We start from the raw sequence: 20,039 nt of genomic DNA, 5'->3' as shown, positions 1-20,039 counted from the left end.
TTGGCAAGTTTACGCTTCTCCTCCGACGATTTTATTTTAGATTTTTGAGTCCTTTTTTTACTGATATTTTGTGTTTTGGATTTTACATGCTCTGTACTATGACATTGGGCATCGGCCTTGGCAGACGACGTTGATGGAATTTCATCGTCTCGGCCATGACTAGTGGCAGCAGCTTCAGCACGAGGTGGAAGTGGATCTTGATCTTTCCCTATTTTTGGAACCTCAACATTTTTGTTCTCCATATTTTAATAGGCACAACTAAAAGGCAACTCAGGTAAACAATGGAGATGGATGGATACTAGTATACTTATGGATGACGAGTGACTGACGACACAGAGGTAGCTACAGCCGTGGACTACCGTACTGCGTCTGCTAGTATAGAGATGATAATGATATAAAAAATATATATATATCACTACTGCAGGTATATATAATATAATGACGGACCTGCTGGACACTGTCAGCAGACTCCTAAACTACTAGTATGAAGAAGATAGAAAAAAAAACCCCACCACAGGTAGGTATACAATTATGGACGAGCACTGACGACACAGAGGTAGCTACAGCCGTGGACTACCGTACTGCGTCTGCTAGTATAGAGATGATAATGATATAAAAAATATATATATATCACTACTGCAGGTATATATAATATAATGACGGACCTGCTGGACACTGTCAGCAGACTCCTAAACTACTAGCTTGAAGAAGATAGAAAAAAAAACCCACCACAGGTAGGTATACAATTATGGACGAGCACTGACGACACAGAGGTAGCTACAGCCGTGGACTACCGTACTGCGTCTGCTAGTATAGAGATGATAATGATATAAAAAATATATATATCACTACTGCAGGTATATATAATATAATGACGGACCTGCTGGACACTGTCAGCAGACTCCTACTACTAGTATGAAGAAGATAGAAAAAAAAAAACCACCACAGGTAGGTATACAATAATGGACGAGCACTGACGACACAGAGGTAGCTACAGCCGTGGACTACCGTACTGCGTCTGCTAGTATAGAGATGATAATGATATAAAAAATATATATATATCACTACTGCAGGTATATATAATATAATGACGGACCTGCTGGACACTGTCAGCAGACTCCTAAACTACTAGTATGAAGAAGATAGAAAAAAAAAACCCACCACAGGTAGGTATACAATTATGGACGAGCACTGACAACACAGAGGTAGCTACAGCCGTGGACTACCGTACTGCGTCTGCTAGTATAGAGATGATAATGATATAAAATATATATATATATATCACTACTGCAGGTATATATAATATAATGACGGACCTGCTGGACACTGTCAGCAGACTCCTAAACTACTAGTATGAAGAAGATAGAAAAAAAAACCCACCACAGGTAGGTATACAATTATGGACGAGCACTGACGACACAGAGGTAGCCACAGCCGTGGACTACCGTACTGCGTCTGCTAATGAGATGATAAAGATGATAGAGATGAACAAAAAAAATATAACACTACTGCAGGTAAATATTTATATAATATAATGAATGATGGACCTGCTAGACACTGTCAGCAGAATGCGTTTATAGAATAAAAATAAAAAACACCACAGGAGTGTTTAACTTTTTCAGGCAGACAATATACTGGTGTTCACTGGTCAGTCACACTGGCAGCAAAAGTGTGCACTGTACTCCTGCTATAACTGCACCCCAGTCTCCCCCACAATTCAGCTGTGTGAGCAGTGAGCACTCAGCACAGTCAGATATACATAGATGATATTATCATGCAGCACACTGAGGTTGAGCACAGATATGGTATGTGACTGTGTATCGTTTTTTTTCAGGCTGAGAACGGATTATATTAAATAATAAATAAAACTGGTGGTGGTCACTAGTAACTATCAGCAAAACTCTGCACTCTGAGTACTCCTAATGCTCCCCAAAATTACTAAGTTAGTAGTAAATCAACTCAAGTGTCTCTATCTATTCTAACGGAGAGGACGCCAGCCACGTCCTCTCCCTATCAATCTCAATGCACGTGTGAAAATGGCGGCGACGCGCGGCTCCTTATATAGAATCCGAGTCTCGCGATAGAATCCGAGCCTCGCGAGAATCCGACAGCGGGATGATGACGTTCGGGCGTGCTCGGGTTAACCGAGCAAGGCGGGAAGATCCGAGTCTGCCTCGGACCCGTGTAAAAAGGCTGAAGTTCGGGGGGGTTCGGATTCTGAGGAACCGAACCCGCTCATCTCTAGTGCATAGGGCACACTGCTGTGGGCATTATTTACATAAGGAGCACTACTACTGTGGGCATTATGTGTATAAGCGGCACTTCTGTGGGCATTATGTGTGTAAGTTGCACTACTGTGGGCATTATATGTAAGGGACACTTTTATTGTGGGCATTATGTGTAAGGAGCACTACTACTGTGGACATTGTATATGAGGGACACTACTGTGTGTTGTAATGTAAATAAGGGGCACTACTTTGTGGTGTAATATGAATCAGGGGAACTACATACAGTGTAATGTGAATAAGATTATTATACTATGTGTCATAATTTGAATTAGGAGTACTATTGTGTGACCACGCCCTTCCTTGTCAGACCACACCCATTTTTTTTGCAACCAGCAGTGTGAAAAAACCCTTGCCCTGACTCCACCTAATGGGAGGGGTTGGTAAGTGGTGGAGGAAATGAGTTCCACCACCTCTCCAGGACCACTTTAAGCCCAGAATGGTACCAATATGCACAGCAAAAACACTGCGATGTGCTTTGTGCATTGGGAAATTGCAAAGCATCAGAGACTGATAGCAAATCTGTGGAAGGGCATGCTGGGACTTGTAGTTTCACAAGGTGCAGAGCCACGGGTTGCCCATGCCTGCCCTAGTGCCTAACCCTAATCTCCCTCCGTCAGCATAACCCTAACCCTCTGCTGCCAGTCTGTGCAGAAAGTCGCCATTTCACACGTTGTCATTGTGGCCTTGCCGACATTCTGCAGGTGCCGCCATGTTCAATTTCAACATTTGTACAATGTCAACATTGTGGTAACATTGTAACTGTTGACATTGTGACGACATCTCATGATAAATTGTAAGCCAATGCAATCAATCAGATGTTAACGATTATTGGGCCATGCTATGCTGATAAAAGGTTTTAACCCCATACCTCCCATACATGTAAAATCAGGACTAAAAAAAACCCTTCCCTGACCAGACCGTAAAACACAGCTCACTTACTCATTGTAAGGTAAGTCCCTATGTTACTAGTTCCAAGATGTTTTCAGGATCAGTAAAATACTATATACTACATACATGAAAATACCTTTCATCTTGTTACCTAACAATTTATCTAGCAGTCCCCTCTCTCCCCCAAACTTAGCGGTCTATTTACTAAGCGTGGATGGAGATAAAGTCGACGGATATAAAATACCAGCCAATCAGCTCCTAACTGCCATGTCACAGGCTGGGTTTGAAAAATGACAGTTAGGAGCTGATTGGCTGGGACTTTATCTCCAGCGACTTTTTTGCTTAGTAAATAGGGGGGTAATTCCGAGTTGATCGCAGCATCAAATTTGTTAGCAGTTGGGCAAAACCATTTGCACTGCAGGTGGGGCAGATGTAACATGTGCAGAGAGAGTTAGATTTGGGAGGGTTATTTTGTTTCTGTGCAGGGTAAATACTGGCTGCTTTATTTTTAAAACTGCAATTCAGATTTCAGTTTGAACACACCCCACCCAAATCTAACTATCTCTGCACATGTTACATCTGCCCCACCTGCAGTGCAAATGGTTTTGCCCAACTGCTAACAAATTTGATGCTGCGATCAACTCGGAATTACCCCCTAGATCCCTTAATGACAGATATTTTCTTCTTGCTTTTCTCAGAAGTTTCACTATTCAACTACAAATGCTGGCCCTCATTCAGGTGTGGTTGGAGGAGCTATCGCTGCTGCTTATATGGAAGTAGCAGCGATTGCTCTAATATTGTCACGCCTCCTGATGCATTAGGGATGGCCATCAACCATCGATGATTCCTAATCATTGATGGTTTATGGCCGATGTCAAATGCTTTTTGCCATCAATGGGAGAGATGGTTTCCCTCCATCGATGGCACAGGATAAACAAACATTTATTTTGTTTTTTATTTTTACAAGGTGTCGGGACTCGGAGCATAGCTCCGCCCCTGACATCCACAAAGCCCCGCCCCTGGGCTGTGATTGGCCCACAGGTTATTCACTGAAATAACAGGGATGGCCATCAGTGGGTGCAACTATTGATGGTCTCCCATACCATAGTTAGTGACCATCGATAGTCACTCACAGTTTCACAATCGATGACAACCATTGATGGCAAACACACCGATGTCCATCCCTATACTGCATTACTGATCCAAGCTTTGTCCAAGGACGCAGTATTGAATCTGCCACGGCACCACTGAATCATCTGTGACATCATTGGCCGGCTACATGAACTGCTCGTCCGACTATGAGGTCAGGAAATCTCCGACCAATGACAGAGAACCTGGCCTAGTTCCTCCCCCACAATGGCGGAGACACACCTCTGTTTTGAGAAACGGAGACCGTCGCCGCCCCCTCCCCGCCCCCAAACAGATCAGACTGTCAATCACTGACAGGTTTATGCTGTACTGCGTCCGACGTCACAGACCTGTACTTCACATGCGCAGTATGTGTCTGACATATGCGCAAACTACTAAACATCAGTGCTGTGCGCTATACGCAGCAACTCCATACACATCTGCATACGGCCCACTGAGCAACAAGTCACTTTTCTTTGTAAATCGCTGCTGTCCAGTATTTAAGTTAATCTCTTCCTGATGGATAAATGTTCCCCCTTGAATATTTGCAGCGGGGGTGGATCATTGGGTTGACCCTGTCTAGGTCGACAGTCACTAGGTCGACCACTGAAGGCCGACAGTAAGTAGATCGACACTGACTGAAGGTCGACACACGACTAGGTTGACAGGTATGGAAGGTCGACGTGGTCATTAGGTCGACACACAAATGGTTAACACAGTGTTTTGGGGGGTTTCTTGACCCGAATTTCCATCTGGGACCACCAACAGTTGAAACGCGTCCTATCGCGGGGCTCGCTTTGCTCGCCATGCTTCGGGCACGGTGACTTACTATTACCACCACAAGATTTATAACCAGCTTCTGCCCCAACCCCCCCCCCAAAACTGTGTTGACCTTTTGTGCGTCGACCTTGCCCATGTCGATCTAATAATCATGTTGTCCTTCCATACCCGTCGACCTAGTCATGTGTCGACCTTCAGTCAGTGTCAACCTACTTATTGTCGACCTTCAGTGGTTGACCTAATGACTGTCAACCTCGACAGGGTTGATCTAAAATCCGGATCCCATTTGCAGCATAGGAAGAGCAAGTTGGCCGTGTCCTCTGTCTGTCCATTTCTCTAGTAACAGTTTATTTATCTTTAGAATAAACATAGCAGATGCGCCAGGTGCAGAGGTGGTGTAGACGTGCGCTCATAGGGATGCCAGCTACTTCCATAAGCAGTTGTACAGGTACAGTCCTATAGATGCTGCCACCTCTGAATACAGGCGAATATCTGCATTTATTCCCGATCTCACAAATGCAGCCTTATATTGATGCTGAATACCCGCTGGTTCTTTCCTACTCCCTAGAAAGACCTGATGTACTGTGTAGACACATCTCCGAAGCTCCAACTTTACCTCGTTGGTTATGTGGATCCTTATGCTAAAATAATCCTTCCCTTCATTGTTCATAGCTGTCACTTCATCCCTGTCACCTGCAGACCATACACAGCTCGTTAAAGACAGATGTATTATTGCAACGTCTTTGTCACTTGCTGAAGCCACCCTGGACCAGGCTTGGAAGATTGGCGCTGAAGAAAACAAATCAGGGAGCAGACTTCCCCCCAAACTGCCAGGCCTCACATGTTCAGGAGGGGGCAGCGTTGTGCTGTCACTGTGATACATTTATCCCTCTCTGGGGATGGATCCTAACAGTACATTCAGTTACTTCTCCACTATGCATCAAAGCACAGTCCTGACCCCGTCTCCACTTCGGCTGGTCTATTAACCCATGCACTGCTAGGAATCGTGTTTAATCATAGTGAGGCAATTAACGTTCAGAATCCAACACACAGAACGTTTGGAGACAGCAGTAGATCCGTAGGGATTCTGGGAAATGATAATGATGATTTTAGTGTAACACAGTATTTATCAGGTCTCGCTGTTTACTTGCAGGAACCAGTACAACAATGCATCAGTGTGGAGAGAAGACCAACCGCTAGAGCCCACCCTGTTGAAGCACCCCTGGAAGATACAAATTGCTGGCTGTGACTGTACATCTGTACTCAGGGCCGATGCTAGGGTGTTCGGTGCCCCCCTGCAAACTATAAATTTGTGCCCTCCCAAACTTTATAAAGGGACAGCGTGTGCCCCAGTAGTAGTGCCGATTATACATATAGTGCTCCAGTAGTAGTGGCGATTATACATATAGTGCCCCAGTAGTAGTGCCGCTTATGCTCCTTGTAGTAGTGCTGCTTATACACACAATGCCCCCTGTAGTAGTGCTGCTTATACACATAATGCTCCCTGTAGTATTGACGCTTATACACAGAATGCCCCCTGAAGTAGTGATGCATATACACACAAGGCCCCTGTAGTAGTGACCCTTATACACATAATGCCCCCTGTAGTAGTGATTCTTATACACACAATGCCCCCTGTAGTATTGCTGCTTATACACATAATGTTCCATGTAGTATTGACGCTTATACACAGAATGCCCCCTGTAGTGACGCATATGCACACAATGCCCCTGTAGTAGTGACGCTTATACACACAACACCCCCTGTAGTAGTGATGCTTATACACATAATGCTCCATGTAGTATTGACGCTTATACACAGAATGCCCCCTGTAGTGACGCATATGCACACAATGCCCCTGTAGTAGTGACGCTTATACACACAACACCCCCTGTAGTAGTGATGCTTAAACACACAATGCCCTCTGTAGTAGTGATGCTTATAAACACAACACTCATTGTAGTAGTGCTGCTTATACACACAATGCCCTCTGTAGTAGTGACGCTTGTAAACACAACACTCCTGTGATAGTGCTGCTTACACACACAATGCCGCCTGTAGTAGTGACACTTATACACACAACGCCCCTGTAGTAGTGCTGCTTATACACACACAACGCCCCCCTGTAGTAGTGACACTTACACATACAATGCCCCCTGTAGTAGTGCTGCTTATACACACAACACACCCTGTAGTAGTGCTGCTTATACACACAATGGCCCCTGTAGTGCTGCTTATACACACAATGCCTCCTGTAGTAGTGACATCTATACACATTATGCCCACACAGCAGTCACACACACACACACACACACACACACACACACACACACACACAGTAAGTAACCATGTGCAATGGATCATATCTCCCAACATTGTAACATTCTAAGGGCCTAATTCAAGGTTGATTGCAAAATAACATTTTCCCCTAATGGGCAAAACCATGTGCTCTGCATGTGCAGAGAGAGTTAGATTTGGGTGGGGTTTGTCCAAACTGAAATCTAAATTGCTGTGTAAAAATAAAGCAGCCAGTATTTACTCTGCACAGAAACAATATAACCCATCCAAATCTAACTCTCTCTGCACATGTTACATCTGCCCCACCTGCAGTGCACATGGTTATGCCCATTAGGGGAAAATGTTATTATGCAATCAACCTTGAATTACCCCCTAAGTACGCCAGTGGCGTAACTACTGCCCCCGCAGCCCTCGCGGTGGCTTGGGGGCGAGGGGCTGCGGGGGCGCCGCCACTGATTTAGAGCAGATTGACATGCGGACGAACGTCCGCATGTCAATCTGTTGTCACTAGCCCCCCGCTGTGAAGTAGGGACACGGAGGGCACAGCGTGCGCCTCTCCTGTGTCCCTCTGAGTCTCCGGCGTGTCGGGGGCGTGTCCTATGAAAAGGGGGCGTGGCTTCGCGGAGGACCCGCGATCGCGGGCCACGCCCCCGTTTCGTCACTGAGGGGGCATGCCCAGCGTTCTGTGAGCTGCTGGCATGCCCTCTCTCCCACTGTCTGCGCTGAATAGACGCTGTGCGCATGCGCACAGCGTCTATTCGCTACTGCTCTGCTATGCAGAGCAGTGACTGTAGGAGACTCCCAACTGCCCCCCCCATCACGGGACACTGCGGGAGGTATGCATATATGGCACTGGGGGAGCACTGAGGGGGCATATATGGAACAGGGGGGGGGGCACTGAGGGGGCATATATGGCCTGAGGAGGCATATATGGCACTGGGGTGGCACTGAGGGGCATATATGGCACTGAGGGGGCATATATGGCACTAGGGGGGCACAGAGGGGTCATATATGGCACTGAGGGGGCATATATGGCACTGAGGGGCACTGAGGGCATATATGGCACTGGGGGGCACTGAGGGGGCATAGATGGCACTGGGGGGCACTGAGGGGGCATATATGGCACTGAGGGGGCATATATGGCACTGAGGGGGCATATATGGCACTGGTGGGGCACTGAGGGGGCATATATGGCACTGGGGGGGCACTGAGGGGGCATATATGGCACTGGGGGGTACTGAGGGGGCATATATGGCACTGGGGAGGCACTGAGGGGGCATATATGGCACTGAGGGGGCATATATGGCACTGTATGTGTACCTGGCACATGGGGGGCTATATTTGGCACTGGGGGCACGTGAGCACCTGGCATTGTGGGGGAATATCTGGCACTGGGGGCATATGTGGCACTGGGGGGAGAGGCTATATTTGGCACTGGGGGCATGTGAGTACCTGGCACCGTGGGGGAATATCTGGCACTGAGGACATATGTGGCACTGGGAGCACAGCCCTAGCAACAAGCACTACCCCCTAGCAATGAGCATGACACCCAGTGCATGAAACCCCTGGCAACGAGCATGACACCGAGTGCATGAAACACCTGGCAACGAGCATGACACCCTGAGCATGAAAACCCCTGGCACCGTGCATGGAACCAAGAGCATGAAACCCCTGGCAACGAGCAGGTAATTTAAAAGTAATTAGAAGCCTTAATGTAGGACTTAATGTGTAATGGGCATTACGGTGTGTGGCATAATGTATCACGGACATTGCGGTGTGTGTCAGAATGTGTCACAGGCATTACGGTGTGTGGCAAACTATATCACGGGCATTGTGGTATGTGGTATAATGTCTCAGGGGCATTGCAGTGTGGCATAGGGTATAACGGGCATTGCGGTATGTGTCACAGGCATTACGGTGTATGGTATACTAGATCACGGGCATTGTGGTATGTGGTATAATGTCTCAGGGTCATTGCAGTGTGTGGCATAATGTATAATGGGCATTGCGGTGTGTGGCATAATGTGTCAGGCATTACGGTGTCTGTATACTATATCACGGGCATTGTGGTATGTGGTATAATGTCTCAGGGTCATTGCAGTGTGGCATAATGTATAACGGGCATTGCGGTGTGTGTCATAATGTATCACGGACATTGCGGTGTGTGGTATACTATATCATGGGCATTGTGGTATGTGGTATAATGTCTCAGGTTCATTGCAGTGTGTGTCATAATGTATCACGGACATTGCGGTGTGTGTCATAATGTATCACGGACATTGCGGTGTGTGGTATACTATATCATGGGCATTGTGGTATGTGCTATAATGTATCAGGGGCATTGCAGTGTGTAGCATAATGTATAACGGGCATTGCGATTCCTGTCATAATGTGTCATAGACATTACGGTGTGTGGCATAATGTGTCGGGGGCATTACGGTGTGTGCATATTGTGTCATGTGCATTATTGTGTGTGGCATAATGTCTGAGGGCCTTTGCAGTATGTGGCATAATGTATACTGGGCATTACTATAAGGAGGAAAAATGACAAATAATGGAAGGGGCATGAATCAGGATTATTTTTCTTTCCTGTGGTGGCTAACGTCTGGGCGTGCAGGTTGCAAAACTGGGGTATAAGGTAGTCCATTCCTGCAATGCCACGCCTCTTTATGCAAAGCCACGCCCATTTAAACAAAACCACGCCCCTTTTTGGCGCCACGCGCCTTCGGCGCGCACATGTTTGTCCCTTTCCTAGTGCCAATTATGGGGGGGGGGGGCGCCGAAGAATTTTTTGGCTTGGGGGAGAAAAATTTCTAGTTACGCCACTGAAGTACGCATAACATCAAAGGGGCATCAAACAGTGGGACATACTTCCCAATTGTACCTGAATCAGAGCAGCCTCCAATAGGGACTTTCATAGCTGAATCAAGACAATAGGGGGGGGGGAGTATAAACTTTTAGAGTATGCTGGGACTTTTAGAGTATGCAGTTCCGCAAAGCCATACCGATGTGTCTTCTTACAGCAAGCATCAATACGCCATACTGCATGAGACACCAGGCTCGACTGAGCCGCACCAAGCGGTGTAGTATAGTGACTTTTTCTTTAAATATTGCCTCGTATTCGCAAAACAGACTCAGCCACCCGCAGCATAATCCGCAATAAGGTGGTCATTCCGAGTTGATCGCTCGCTAGCAGTTTTTAGCAGCTGTGCAAACGCTATGCCGCCTCCCACTGGGAGTGTATTTTAGCTTAGCAGAGGTGCGAACGAAAGGATCGCAGAGCGGCTACAAAGTTTTTTTGTGCAGTTTTAGAGTAGCTCAATACCTACTCAGCGCTTGCGATGACTTCAGACTGTTCAGTTCCTGTTTTGACGTCACAAACACGCCCTGCGTTCGCCCAGCCACGCCTGCGTTTTTCCTGTCACGCCTGCGTTTTTCCCTGAAAACAGTCAGTTGACACCCAGAAACGCCCACTTCATGTCAATCACTCTGCGGTCAGCAGTGCGACTGAAATGATTAGCTAGACCCTATGTGAAACTACACCGTTCGTTGTAATAGTACGTCGCGCATGCACATTGCGACGCATACGCATGCGCAGAAGTCCCGTTTTTTTGCCTCATTGCTGCTCAGCTAACAAATGCAGCTAGCGATCAACTCGGAATGACCACCTAAGTGTCCTGCCGAAGCCGCAGTAATGCTGGGATTGGGGACTTACAGTAACCCTATCCCCATGTGTTATTGCACAATCGCGGCCCAATTTCGGCTGCTAAAAACAGCCTCTAAATGGATCCTGACAATGTCTGATTATTTCATTTGTGGAAGTTCCTGTTTCCCATATACATCTAATGAGGATGAACCGTCTCTGACTTTCTCTGTATCTACTTTCCAGGTAAATGACGCATGTGTCTGGAAATGTCTGAGTCGCTAGTCACTATACAAAGAGTCTCCCTGTATAAAAGCGATGACTCAGCCGGAGGGCAGAGTTCAAACTGAAGAAAGAGAATTTTCCCTACATTTTTATATAATCTATTCTATTCTGACTTTAAATGTATAAATCTTGTTTATTCTCTTGTGTGTCAGTCTCTGTCTTTTTTATGTCTGGTTGATGTTCAGACAGCTCAAATATTCTGCGGGAATAATGTCTGGAGAAAAATAAACACAAGAAACATGGCTCTATAAGTTTTACGAAGGGAAATAAATATTTTTCTGCAGCCCATATTACGGGAAGGAGGCTGTTATGGAGAGAGGAAGGTACAGTATCTGTGGGCACTGGTAATTTCAGGCTCCTAAAAGTATACAGAAGTAAAAAAACTCCAGGCACAACTGGCAGAACAGTGGATACTCGGTGTCCCGGTCCAGTCTTCAATTTAGTGACTAATAGGCCTTGATGCAAAGTTTTAGAACATTTAAATTCCACCTATGCCCTTGTTACTAGTTACCACTTTGTAATCATTACACCTGTGGTGACCTGCATATACTGTACATTGGGACCAAATCTGGTGGCTAGTATATAAGACTGAGACCAATCTGGTGACTGGTATAGAAATTAGCACAATCTAGTGACCAGTATACAAAGCGAAGGTCAATCAATTGATTAGTATACCAAATTGGACTCAATCTAGTACCTAGTATAACAACTGTTCCCAGTTGTAAACATATAATTCTGAGCCCAATCTGGTGGCTAGTATATAAAACTGAGCTCAATTTTGTGACTATTATACAAATTTTAGCCCAATCTGGTGACTAGTATACACAATTTAGGCCAGTCATATGACTAATATACAAAACAGAGTCCAAGTTGGTGACTAGTGTACACAATTGAGCTTAATCTGGTGACTAGTATAGAAATCTGAGAACAATCTAATGACCCATATACAAAGAGAAGGTTAATCTGTTGATTAGTATACAGAATGGAGACCAATCTGGTGACTAGTATAAAAAAAAATGAGCCCAATCTTGTGACTAGTATACAAATCTGAGCCCAATCTGGTGACTAGTATACAAAGATGAGCTTAATCTTGTGACTAGTATACAAAATGAAGCCCAATCTGGTGACTAGTATGCAAAACTGAGCCCAATCTGGTGACTAGTATGCAAAGATGAGCTCAATCTGGTGACTAGTATACAAAACTGAGCCCAATCTTGTGACTAGTATTCAAAACTGAGCCCAATCTGGTGACTAGTATACAAAGATGAGCTCAGTCTTGTGACTAGTATACAAAACTGAGCCCAATTTTGTGACTAGTTTACACAACTGAGCCCAATCTTGTGACTAGTATACAAAACTGAGCCCAATCTGGTGACTAGTGTACAAAGATAAAATCAATCTTGTGACTAGTTTACAAAAATATGAGCCAAATCTGGTGCCTAGCGCACAAATGATGAATCTGGTGACTAGTATTCAAACCGAAGACCAATCATGTGACTAGTATTCAAAACTGAGCCCAATCTGGTGACTAGTATACAAAGATGAGCTCAGTCTTGTGACTAGTATACAAAACTGAGCCCAATCTTGTGACTAGTATACAAAACTGAGCCCAATCTGGTGACTAGTGTACAGAGATAAAATCAATCTTGTGACTAGTTTACAAAAAGATGAGCCAAATCTGGTGCCTAGCGCACAAATGATGAATCTGGTGACTAGTATTCAAACCGGAGACCAATCTTGTGACTAGTATTCAAAACTGAGCCCACTCTGGTGACTAGTATACAAAGATGAGCTCAGTCTTGTGACTAGTATACAAAACTGGGCCCAATCTGGTGACTAGTATACAAAACTGAGCCCAATCTGGTGACTAGTGTACAAAGATAAAATCAATCTTGTGACTAGTTTACAAAAATATGAGCCAAATCTGGTGCCTAGCGCACAAATGATGAATCTGGTGACTAGTATTCAAACCGAAGACCAATCTTGTGACTAGTATTCAAAACTGAGCCCAATCTGGTGACTAGTATACAAAGATGAGCTCAGTCTTGTGACTAGTATACAAAACTGAGCCCAATCTTGTGACTAGTATACAAAACTGAGCCCAATCTGGTGACTAGTGTACAAAGATAAAATCAATCTTGTGACTAGTTTACAAAAAGATGAGCCAAATCTGGTGCCTAGCGCACAAATGATGAATCTGGTGACTAGTATTCAAACCGGAGACCAATCTTGTAACTAGTATTCAAAACTGAGCCCACTCTGGTGACTAGTATACAAAGATGAGCTCAGTCTTGTGACTAGTATACAAAACTGGGCCCAATCTGGTGACTAGTATACTAAACTGAGCCCAATCTGGTGACTAGTGTACAAAGATAAAATCAATCTTGTGACTAGTTTACAAAAAGATGAGCCAAATCTGGTGTCTAGCGCACAAATGATGAATCTGGTGACTAGTAGTCAAACCGGAGACCAATCTTGTAACTAACAGAAAAAGCGGAGCCCAAGTAATGTCTAATATACAAAACTATCACAATCAGGTGACTAGTACACAAAACCCGAGATGTAAATTCTATAAGCCGGAGGTACTATTAGCACCTATGGGTACTGAACTCCAATTTGGATGTCAGACCACAGCACAAAAGTGGAAATAGAGCTCAGTTGGTATAAAACCCCCAGAGAGGTCTCTCTACCTGTTGCAAGTCACACTCTTCTTTTCCTCTGCAGTGGCCCCTTCGCACTGTGGCCCCACACTTCTTTGGGAGAGTATCTAAGGATCTGGGACTCAAGGTCAACAGTGTCTAGGTCGACACACATTAGTCGACAGTGAGTAGGTCAAAACAGGAAATAGGTCAACACTGCCATTAGGTCGACATGAACAAGGTTGAAAAGGAAAAAGGACGACGTGAGTTTTTTATGATTTTTTTGGTGTAGTTTTCTTCGGAAAGTGACCGGGAACCCCAATTAGTGCACCGTGTCCCCTCGCATGGCTCGCTTCACTCGCCATGCTTCGGGCAAGGTGCCTCGTTCCGCTACCGCTGCGCTCGACACAGATTACCGTTCCCAATCATAGTCCACGTGGATCGTAAAGTATGAAAAAGTTCAAAAAACTAAAGTGTAAAGTGTGAAAAATTCATGTAGACCTTTTCCATGTCGGCCTAATGTGTGTCGACCTAGACACTGTTGACCCAGAGTGCGGATACCGTATCTAAAGGGGATGAGGTCAGGATCTGAGGCAGGGGTGTACAGTATGTGTTTGTGGTTCTCCACTCCCTATCTCCCTCTTGGTTTGATGTTCATCACAATCATCATCATGAACAGAATATAAAGCCAGCAGTTCCTTCAACCCGCAGTCAATGAACTTTGCCGAGGTGCAGGGCCGGCTACAGGGGGGGGGGGGGGGTCAAGGGGGACACGTGTACCGGGCCCCAAGGATACACCACTTAGTGGCCGGGAGGGATGTGAGCTGTCGTATCCAAATAGGGCAGCGATCTGCAGGCAGTGTGGGCGCAGCCTCAGAGTGACAGGAGCCTGTCTCCCACAGTGACTGTGCGGCGTGAGTGTGCGCCCGCTCGTCCGGGCCCAGCTCTGTTGCAGGCAGTTATGGGACATGGCAGCAGATCTGCTGGCCAGGATTCTCATGCCCTGTGCCAGCCTCTTCTGGTGGGGTGCGAGGGCCACATGGTACCTGCTGTGTGGTCTTCGGGTCTGGATACTGGGGAGTGCAGTGCAGTTGAGTATCCCCTCGGGGTAAGAACGGCATGGTGTGGAGATATAGGCACACAGGGATTTGGGATGGGGTAGGGCAGCTGGGAATGCAGCATGGAGCCACTGGAGAGAGACAGACTGTGGGGTGTGTGGGAGGAAGGAAAGAGAGAGGCACAGACTGTGTCTGAGGAAGGAGAGATATACATATTTATATATGTGTACAGATAAATGAATATATACTGTATATTTATTAACAGTTTCTTAGCGCAGCAAATTCAGTTGCACTTTAATATATATATATATATATATATATATATATATATATATATATATATATATATAATCTGAGGGCCCCCCAGAGATATCACTGTACTGGGCCCCAAGATTTCTGTTTCTGGCCCTGCCTCAGTGAGAGCACTCCATTACTGTATCACCTCTTCCTCGTGTAATCCCAGAGACGGAGCATGCACAGTGTTGGAACATGCAGCACAAGCTCCGCTCAACTATGCATCAGGCACATACACTCCATTCCCAACGTCCGGATTCTTCTGCGCGCTTCCTACAGCTGCTGCAGTACAAATGTGCCGCCCTATTATCACAAGTTGTCCCTGGACTTTCCTGTCCATTTCGCAACTGCTATTTCGTTCATTAGAGCGGCTGTAACATCTTCCCAGTAACATTTCCACCTGCACGTCCCCCTCTCCTCGCCCGGCCTGCAAGTCTGCGCCATTTCATCTCTGCGCTCTTTGAATTGTCACCTTTCTTTTTAGCCTCCGGTTGGTTTTCTCTCTCTATTTGGTTCTTCAGTCAATGTCTGATCATCATTCTGTCTGAGCTGCCAGCAGACAAAACAGTTCAAATCACCAGCTTAGATTTGACAGGGAATAGCAGGAAGACTTGTAACAAACTAATTAACTTGCTCTTTATTTACTAAGCCTTGCAGTTAATTACTGTGCTGGGGAGAACCTGGAAATCTGCATAAGCCACTCCTGTGTTGTACCATTTGCATGTAATTTGCAGTGCAAGGCGTTCTGTGCAGAATCTAATGACAGGAGACCATTAGGAGCTTATGTCTAACAAACAGGCTGACAGCAGCTCCCTTCTGGTGTGGGAAGAAAGGGTTCCAGCAGGCAGGGACCAGGCTAAAAGCATTCAGCCCACACAGGTTACACAAAGCGGCACCACCTTTCACTCCCATCTCTTCTTCCGGCATCTGACCCCCATGGCTGGGTACCAGGAGAATGCTTGCTGAGACTTTACCTTGAAAAGAAAGTTTCTTATACTGTAGATGATACCGGCTGTTTTCTGCCTGAATCCATTGAGTCAAACATTCCACCACTAAATATAGTGCAAAATAATGTAAATGATGCTTTGTAGCCAAGGCAGCCACCAGGGGGGGACTGCATGGACTTGTGTCCCGGGCCTATACATAGAGATGGGCCTTCCCCTGGTTCCTACCGCCGATACCTGGAGAGCTGCACCAGGCTGCACTACAACAGCGGGCCGATGCACAGGGAGTGCATCAGCTTTTCTGGGAATCGTTACTGCAGATCTGCAAAGCTCCACCTATATTTAACGTCCCGTGTGACATCACATAGTGGTGGAGCGTTGTGGCAGAATATATATATTTTTTTTTAGGCGGGCCCTGTCTATTTTGTCAGTCCGAAGCCTCATAATTTATGATGGCAGCCCTGTTTGTAGCCATTGTAGTTGTGTGGTCCTTTATGGCGTGCAAATGGACATACAGATGGATCAATGTACTGTAGGATTGTTCTAGTATTTGACAGAAAACAGCTAAAAAATACAGTATATAGCTGTAATATTAAGGCTTCAAAATACATTATTCACTAATGAGCTTAACACCTTCAGACAACTTTATCAGTTTGTAAGATGCGACTTTTACTAAGAGTATGGTTTCATAAAAGTGCTTGGCACGTCCTCTTGCAGGATCGATGAGCCAGCTGAAAATAAACGATTGGTTGTCAAATTAAAAAATGTGATCTCTGTTTCCACCATACTGCGACTTTAGTTTCACCCCTTTATTCATTTTAACTTTACTGTTAGTTTCCTAATTCATTGGCTGTTTAGCCTCATCATGATACTGAGAGACATAGGGACTGTCTTTATTATAGTCTGTGTATGTATAAATGTTATTATTTGATCACTGGCTGAAATGTGGCTACTGAACAGAATGCACTTTACCCATATACTGCTTCATGGTGCTGAATAGTGCACTACTCAAAGTTCCTGAGTTCTCCTGGACTCTCTAGAGCAGGCATGTCCAAACTGCGGCCCTCCAGCTGTTGTGAAACTACACATCCCAGCATGGCCTGACACAGCTTTAGCATTCTCTGACAGCAAAACTGTGTCAGGGCATGCTGGGATATGTAGTTTCACAACAGCTGGAGGGCCGCAGTTTGGACATGCCTGCTCTAGAGAGTAATGCAACCTCCAGTGATGTAAGAGTGGTGGGTATGCGATGATGTAATTAATTGATAATTGCATAATCATGGCCCCACCCCCTATGTAGTGTTGCTGCAAATTGACACAGTGTTCAGTGACGGGCGGCACCATGTGGACTATGAGCTCCTAATTCGTAGACAAGTATGGTATACTCGGGAGGGGCCTTCGACTGCACACCTATAGCTGCCAGTAATGTGAGGTGCTACCTACTGAGACTTGTAGTACTACAGAAAAAACGGGGGGTATTGTAGGTGCACTGTCTCTAGCATTACTGATATCATACAGCTTAGCATATAATAAATAGTGGAGTTTGGTTATGTATTGATCAATGTATGAAGCTGCAGCCCCACGGCCAGGGACTCCACTCTCCCACATGGTTTTGGCCACACCCACACAACACTGGTCACACCCAGGGCCGGTTCCGGGGCTTCTGGCGCCCCGAGCGGCATTGGGGGCGTGGCTTCATACAGGGGGCGTGGTCAGTTACGCCCCCTGTACTGTTGTAGGATGTGCGGTGCGCGATGACGTCATCGCGCACCGCACAGCAAAGGTCCTCTCCACGAAGGTAAACTAGACGCTAAGCGTCTAGTTCCCTTCGTGGAGAGGACCTTTGCTGTGCGGTGCGCGATGACGTCAACGCGCACCGCACATCATTACAGTGAAGGTCCTCTCCAGGAAGGGAAACTAGACGCGTAGCGTCTAGTTTCCCTTCACAGCGGGCAGCCCACGAAGGGAAACTAGACGCATAGCGTCTAGTTTCCCTTTACAGCGGACAGCGGGCCGCGGCAGCGGGGGGCACCACAGCAGCAGCGGATCTTGCCATGGTGCGGCGCCCTCCGGATGGCGCCGGCACCCTCTGGAAGGCGGCGCCCCGGGCAAAAGTCCTGCTTGCCCGTGGCAAGATCCGCTACTGGTCACACCCCCTCGGTTTCTTGATCATTTTCAGCCCCAGACACCATTTGGCCCTCAATCTGGCCCTGCCACTGCCCCACCAATGTTAAATAAACTACATTATGAATTTGTTTGTTCTATGACCCTATGACTTTGCAAAGTCATCAGAGGATGGATATATATGTACAGTACAGCGCCAATGAGACAGATGATGCGGATAATACATTCATCTTTCCTTCTGTGAAGCATTTACACCACAAACTGCACTGGAATAGTCCTGTATTCTGGGAAATGCGGTTCAGCCATAATTATTAACCTGTCCTACGCCGGCCAGAGATAGGCCACCAATGGCTGTCCATCTGCTGTGGAATCACAAGTCCCAGCATGCCCTACTAGACTATGCAGGACGTGAGGACACATGGGAAGCATTTGCATAGACACAGGTTAATGTACACTGTTTATACAGAATAGATGTATCAGTGCATGTGGCTGGTAATGCATGCTGACACTTATAGTTCCACAGCAATTGTATAGTCTCAGGTTGCGTTAGTGGCCTGTGGCTAGCAAGGCATGATGAAGTCAACCGAGCTTGAACTAGACCAGGCATGTCCAAACTGCGGCCCTCCAGCTGTTGTGAAACTACATATCCCAGCATGCCCTGACACAGTTTTGCTGTCAGAGAATGCTAAAGCTGTGTCAGGGCATGCTGGGATGTGTAGTTTCTCAACAGCTGGAGGGCCGCAGTTTGGACATGCCTGAACTAGACGGATGGGTGACCTGGCTGTGAGAGGAACGGCCACAAGTGAGTGATGTAGAAGCCCTGACTCTGGGTCCGTGTGCACATAGGCATCTATTTAATCTATTTACTCTCTCTCTCTCTCTCTCTCTCTCTCTCTCTCTCTCGCTTCCGTCCTGATGTTTTGACAGAGGAATGGATGGATATTCACATAGTATTGATCTCTATGGAGAGATATTGCTGCAGTGCACACAAACGCTTCGCCCGGATGGATGATGGAGCAGTGAAGGGGAAAGTGGAGAATCTCTTCGTTTCCAGCCTGTGTCCTGGATGACGGCTGAGCTGAGCAACATATTGTACATAGGGTTTATTCTGTGTTGAGCGAAAAGTCACTTTCCCATCTAGAGCTTCATAAAGTGTCACTGCAGAATGAGAAACAGTAATAGTGTTCCTGATGGACGGGCGGTAAGAGCTTGCCTTCATGTCACACCTGCAGATGGACGACTATTCTTCTCCATAGCAGTGCCACCTGCCCCATATGTCTTGAATATAGCAATATACGATTCCCAAAGATTCCCTATGACGCTGCAACGTTATTACTTTTGAGCAGTAATTATTTTGAGATATATGCTTTGAACATTTGACCTATGGTTCCAGTTTTTATTTCATGTGCTAAATAAATTTACCCTTATCTACATCAATTCACCAATGCATACATTTACTTATAAAGTAGCGTTTCCCCGCAGCTTTGCACGCATGGTTGTCTGTTGTTGCTCAGCGGAACTAATGTTACAAAGACGGTACTGCCATCTCATATTGTGATATATATTTTATGTTGTACACACTTTAACAAAAAATGTCTTTGCAAACAACATTTGCCACTTTTCCTTCAGGAATTAACACAAAAAGATGCTTAGGTCTACTAGCTCATGAG

The 20,039-nt window shown here is 46.0% G+C and overlaps 1 long non-coding RNA gene across 1 annotated transcript in view; it reads left to right on the top strand.

Annotated features, from left to right (window-relative positions):
* The window catches only part of LOC134957146 (uncharacterized), a 233,953-nt gene extending 214,181 nt beyond the window's left edge, over positions 1-19,772 (top strand). The window contains exon 3 of the long non-coding RNA XR_010186494.1: positions 19,297-19,772. This is a non-coding gene — a long non-coding RNA (uncharacterized LOC134957146). The remainder of the gene's footprint in view (positions 1-19,296) is intronic.
* The last annotated feature ends 267 nt before the right edge of the window (positions 19,773-20,039 follow it).

Source organism: Pseudophryne corroboree, chromosome 9 (genome assembly GCF_028390025.1).
Source record: "Pseudophryne corroboree isolate aPseCor3 chromosome 9, aPseCor3.hap2, whole genome shotgun sequence".
Lineage (NCBI taxonomy): Eukaryota > Metazoa > Chordata > Amphibia > Anura > Myobatrachidae > Pseudophryne > Pseudophryne corroboree.
The sequence above is the reverse complement of the archived record's forward strand: the minus strand, read 5'-3'. Positions and strand labels throughout refer to the sequence as shown.